Source organism: Sapajus apella, unplaced genomic scaffold (genome assembly GCF_009761245.1).
Source record: "Sapajus apella isolate SASKATOON/1434 unplaced genomic scaffold, GSC_monkey_1.0 scaffold20, whole genome shotgun sequence".
NCBI classification, from domain to species: domain Eukaryota; kingdom Metazoa; phylum Chordata; class Mammalia; order Primates; family Cebidae; genus Sapajus; species Sapajus apella.
In genome coordinates this window covers 904,011-910,186 of record NW_022436960.1, presented here as the reverse complement: position 1 = coordinate 910,186, position 6,176 = coordinate 904,011, and the positions used below count along the sequence as shown (strand labels likewise).

Genomic DNA, 6,176 nt, shown 5'->3' with positions numbered 1-6,176 from the left:
ATATTCATTCTTGGTTCCTGGCTGTCAGTTCCCATAGCCCTTGTTACAGTCTTTGCATAGAATGCTGGGTGTGGCCAGGCGCAACAGCTCATGCCCGTAATTCCAACACTTTGGGAAGGCTAGGTTGGTGGATTAATTGACCTCAGGAGTTCCAGACAGCCTGGGCGATTTGGTGAAACACCTGCACTTCTGTAATCCCCGATATTGAGGAGGCTGAGTCTGGAGCATTGCTTTAGTCTGGGAGGTAGAGGCTGCAGTCAGCGGAGATTAAGCCACTGCACTCCAGCCTGGGCGATGGAGCAAGACCCTGTCTCAAAAAAAAAAAAAAAAAAAAAAAAATGGGCCAGGTACGGTGGCTCATGCGTGTAATCCTAGCACTTTGGGAGGCCAAGGCAGGTGGATCACCTAAGGAGAGGAGTTCAAGAGCAGCCTGGCCAACATGGGGAAACCCCGTCTCTACTAAAAACACCAATTAGCCAGGGGTGGTGGCGCATGTCTGTAATCACAACAGCTACTTGGGTGGCTGAGACAGGAGAATCGCTTGAACTCAGGAGGTCCAACTAGGCCATTGGACTCCAGCCTGGGTGACAGACCGAGACTAACCCTTTCTTCTCAAAAAAAAAAAAAAGGAGGATAAGATGAAGAGACGCAATAAGGAAGGGCATGGCGCTTCCATGTCTTACCCCAGGGGTTGAAGTTCTGCAAATCTTGTCCTCAGGTTTTTTGTTTGTTTGTTTCTGAGACAGGGTCTGGCTCTGTCGCCCACGCTGGAGTGCAGAGGTATGTCTCTGCTCACCACAACCTCAGCCTCCTAGGCTCAAGCAATTCTCCTGCCTCAGCCACCTGAGTAGCTGGGATTACAGGCATGCACCACCATGCCCATCCTATTTTTGTATTTTTATTTATTTATTTATTTATTTTGAGAAAGAGTCTTGCTCTGTTGCCCAGGCTAGAGTACAATGACATGATCTTGGCGCACTGCAACCTCTGCCTCCCAGGTTCAAGCGATTCTCCTGCCTAAGCCTCCTGGGTAGCTGGGATTACAGGTGCCCGTCACCATGCTTGGCTAATTTTTGTATTCTTCATAGAGACGGGGTTTCACCACGTTGGCAAGGCTAGTCTTGAACTCTTGACCTGTGATCCCCCGCCTCAGCCTCCCAAAGTACTGGGATTACAGGTATGAGCCACTGTGCCCAGCCATTTCTGTATTTTTTTTTTTTTTTCAGAACTAGAACATCTTAAATTTTTAATCCTTTCTTTACAGGTTACCTAGACCACTTTTGATTAAGAAAACTGTAGATGGCCGGGCGCGGTGGCTCAAGCCTGTAATCCCAGCACTTTGGGAGGCCGAGGCGGGTGGATCACGAGGTCAAGAGATCGAGACCATCCTGGTCAACACGGTGAAACCCCGTCTCTACTAAAAATACAAAAAATTAGCTGGGCATGGTGGTGCGTGCCTGTAATCCCAGCTACTCAGGAGGCTGAGGCAGGAGAATTGCCTGAACCCAGGAGGCGGAGGTTGCGGTGAGCCGAGATCACGCCATTGCACTCCAGCCTGGGCAACAAGAGTGAAACTCCGTCCCAAAAAAAAAACAAAAAAAAAAACTGTAGAAAGTTAGTAACTGCCACAAGCGAACGCCAGGCAGTCGCACATGTCAATTTCCACAGAGTCCTGCTTTGCGGGGTGTCTGAATGCACTGCACGGGGTCTCTGCTCACACCTGCTAGAGCCAATCGTGGCAGATTTTAGTCCACAGGTCGCTTTTCCCCGTATTTCTTTGTAAACTCTTCAGCATTCTTACAGAATTTTTTGCGGTCCTTAAGAGTATTCTTCAGCTAGGTCAGCCCGAAGTGGGTGCTCGGGCTGGGGGTCCTTCACCAGCGCTATGAGGGACTGGATTACTTGGTCGGTTTTGGTTGCTGGCTTCCAGTTTTCAGCACTAATTAGTGGGAGACAGACCTGTCCCTTTTCATCGATGTTCGGGTGATAGATCTTTGATTTAAAGGTGATCTTCGGTGGTTGGAATGGGTACTCTGCTGGAAAGTTGATTTCGATCCTGAAGGCCCCCTTATCACACGGAGGGTTGTCAGGAACAATAAGCCCTTGCCAAGTCAATAAATTAGCTTCATCAACCTGGATATTACGGAAGTTTTTCATTCCACATTTGCGGATTTCTTCAAGCTCCTTCATCAGCCTCCTGCTGGCCGCCGTCTTGGATTCGGTGGGCGCCATTTCTGTATTTTTAGTAGCAGCAAGGTTTTGCCATGTTGGCCAGGCTTCTGGCCTCAAGTGTTCTGCTGGCCTAGGCCTCCCAAAGTGTTAGCATACGGAAGCTTCCTGAAGTCAGCATTCCTTCCCCCAGGGTGTAGGGCGGGAGCTCTCTGGGGAGGGTCCAAAGCCCCACTGTCAGAAGGGTGGGGAGGATTAGAGTCCTGCCTTGGGGCAGGTGAAGGAGGGAAGGAGAAGGTCAGAGGCCTGCCCTTGAGGCCCAGCACTCCCAACATTGTATCTTAAGACTGGACCTTTGCAGTGTCTCATGCCTGTAATCCCAGCACTTTGGGAGGCTGAGGCAGGAGAATCCCTCAGCCCAGTAGTTCCAGACCAGCCTAGGCAAGATAGGGACACCTCATCTAAAAAAAAAAAAAAAAAAAAAAGGCCAGGGTCAGTAGTGTAAGGGTTATTGCTGAGTTTAAAATGAGGAAACTGAGGCCAGCATAAGAAAAATTAAATGCCAATTTATTCAGCTCCTGGGCGAGGTTCTCTGGTCCGGGGAAAGGGGGCCAGAGAAGTCGCGCTGACTTCCTGGGGCGGGTGGCGGGGTGGGGGGGTTATGGCTAGGAGGACTGAGCAACAGCTGGGTGCGCTGATTGGGTCCAGGGGAGCAGGATTGAGACGGGGCGGGCCGCTATTGGTTGGTGGGTTGTTGGGCAGGCTTGTTGGGCGGGTTTTCCGGTGCGAGAGCTGGCCAGGGTTGGATTAGCCAGAGCCTTCCAGGGGAGCCATGCGGCAGAGCTAGGTACCGAGTGCAGAGCCTGGTGCCCGGTCCAGAGGTGGGTGTGTCCGGCCTCCCGGCGAGGCAACTGGCCTTACAAGTAGCTCATGCCTATAATCCCAGCACTTTGAGAAAGTGAGTCAGACAGATCACTTGAACCCCAGAGTTTGCGACCAGCCTGGACAATAAAGTGAGACCCTGTATCTACAAAAAATACAAAAGTAGCCAAGGGTGGTGGCGTGTACCTGTAGTTTCAGCTACTTAGGAGGCTGAGGTGGGAGGATCAATGGTTTGAGCCTGGGAGGCAGAGATTGCAGTGACCAACTGTGCTGTTGCACTCCAGCCTGTGTGACAGAGCCAGACCCTGTCCCAAAAAAATTTTTTAAAAGAGACTATAACGAAATCTGTGGGAGTTTTAAACCAGGATCTGTGCACAAATGTATATCCTAACCCCGACGGCAGCAGTCGGGCATCATAGCACAGACCCCTGTTATCTGGAGGACAGGTTGCATTTGTTCATGCTGGCTCTTGCAAGCTGTGTGCAGGCTGGTCCAGGACCACCTGCAACTACTGCCTGCAGGCTGGGGTGGGAAATGGGTAGCTGCCAAACTGCGAAGAGCTGAAATTGAGCAAAATTAACTGCACTTTACCATCCAAGCCTTCCCCTGGAAGTTACAAGCCTTCAATAGGCTCCAGAGTTTCAAAATAGTCACATCAGGCAGATTCTGCCAGTGTAATCGTTTAGGCAGGAAAACCATTTCCTGATGTTTCCCCTTCTGCCATCTTTTTTTTTTTTGAAAGGAAGAAAAAGAATATTAAAAAAAAAAAAAGAAAAAGAATAAAGGAAAGGAAGAAAGAGGAAGAGGAAGAGGGAGAGAGAACAGGGGTGGTGCTTTATTGCCCGGGCTAGAATGCAGTCTAAAACTGGGTATGCCTGTAATTGTGTTTAATAATAGAGACATTAAAAAAAAAAATGAGGGAAGAAAATAATTAACAAGCAGCCAACCAATATTTCATTTAAACCTGTAAATACGTGTGATGTGGTACTAATAAGAGTGTATATTTTGTGTATTTAAAGTGGAGAGTTCTATGAATGTTAATTAAGTCTACTTGTTCCAGATCTGAGTTCAAGTCCTGGATATTGATGTTAACATTCTGTCTCATTGATCTATCTAATATTAATGTTAAAGTCTCCCGCTATTATTGTGTAAGGGTCCAAGTCTCTTTGTAAGTCTTATATATCTGGGTATTTCTGTATTGGGTGCATATATGTTTAGGATCTTTAGCTCTTCTTGTTACATTGATCCTTTTATCTTTATGTAATATCTTTCTTTGCTTCTTTTGATCTTTGTTGCTTTGAAATCTATTTTATCAGCAAAAATTGCAGTTCCTGCTTTCTATTTATTTATTTTAGCTCTCCATTTGGTTGGTAAATTTTTCACCATCCCTTTGAGTCTTTATGTATCCTTGCATGTGAGATGGATCTGGATGTAGCATACCAATGGGTCTTGGCTTTTTTTGCCTGTCTGTGTCTTTGGATTGGGGGATTTAGTCGATTTAAATTTAGAATTAATAACAATATATGTGTGTTTGATACTGTCATTTAATGTTAGCTGGCTGTTTTGTCCATTAGTTGATGCAATTTCTTAATTATGTTGATGTTCTTTATTTTTTTGGTATTTTTTAGAAAGGCTGATACTGGTTGTTCCTTTCTATTTGTAGTGGTTCTTTCAGAAGCTCTTGTAAAGCAGGCCTGGTGGTGATGAAATCTCTGAGTGCTTGCTTGTTCACAAAAAATTTTATTTCTCCTTCGCTTATGAAGCTTAGTTTGGCTGGATGTAAAATTCTGGGTTGAAAGTTTTTTTCTTTAAGGATGTTGAATATTGGCCCCCACTCTCTTCTGGCTTGTAGGGTTTCTACTGAGAGATCTGCTGTGAGTCTGATGGACTTCCCTTTATGGGTGACCTGACCTTTCTCTCTGGCTGCCCACAGTATTTTCTCTTTCATTTCAACCCTGGTGAATCTGGCGATTATGTGCCTTGAGGTTGGTCTTCTTGAGGAATATTTTTGTGGTGTTCTCTGTATTTCCAGGAGTTGAATATTGTCCTGCCTTGCTAGGTTGGGAAAGTTTTCCTGAATAATATCCTGAAGCGTATTTTCCAGCTTGGATTGATTCTCTTCGTCACATTCAGGTACACCTATCAAATGTAGATTAGGTCTTTTCACATAGTCCCATATTTCTTGGAAACTTTGCTCGTTCTTTTTTATCCTTTTTTCTCTAATCTTGTCTTTTTGTTTTATTTCATGAAGTTGGTCTTCGATCTCTGATATCTTTTCTTCTACTTGATCAATTCGGCTGTTAAGACTTGTGCATAGTTCGCGAAATTCTCGTGTTGTATTTTTCAGCTCCATTAATTCACTTATATTCCTCTCTAAATTGTGTGTTATTGTTAACATTTCTTCAAGCCTTTTTTCAAAGGTCTTGGTTTCTTTGCATTGGGTTAGAACAAGTTCTTTTAATTCCCAGAAGTTTCTTATCATCCACTTTTTAAAGTCTGCTCTGCTAATGGAACACAGTCTTTCTCCATCAGGCCTTGTTCTGTTGCTGATGAGGAACTGTGATCCCCTGTAGAGGGAGAGGCGTTCTGATTTTGGGTATTCTCAGCCTTTTTAGGCTGGTTTCTTCCCTTCGTTATAGATTTATCCATCTGTGGTCTTTATAATTACCGTGTTTATAGTTGGGTTTCTGAGTGGACGTCCAACTTGTTGATTCCCGGCGCTAGAATCTGAGCAACCCACTGCACCGGCCAAAACAGCAGCGTTAAGATTGATGGTGCTTTTCTGACTCTGCACCGAGAACCACCGCACCAAGGCAGCGGCAAAACCGCCTCACCAGCCTCAAGAGTCACGCTGGCGACACGCGGGGCTCCTCCGCTGGGAATCTCCTGGTGTGTGAGCAACAAAAATTGATCTGAAAGTGTGGCGTCCTCTCGTTCTCTGCTCTTTCAGTGGGAGCTGCAATCCCGAGCTGCTAGTGATCAGCCAGCTGGGATCTCTCTCACCATTTTTTTTTTTTTTTTTTTAAAGACGGGGTTTCACCATGTTGGTCAGGCTGGTCTTGAACTCCCGACCTCAGGTGATCCACCCACCTTGGCTTCCAAAGTGCTTGGATTACAGGTGTGAG

At 46.0% G+C, this 6,176-nt stretch overlaps 1 pseudogene; it reads right to left on the bottom strand.

Moving 5' to 3' along the window:
- Nucleotides 1-1,607: 1,607 nt before the first annotated feature.
- On the bottom strand, nt 1,608-2,218 carry LOC116557672 (annotated as a pseudogene).
- Nucleotides 2,219-6,176: the final 3,958 nt, after the last annotated feature.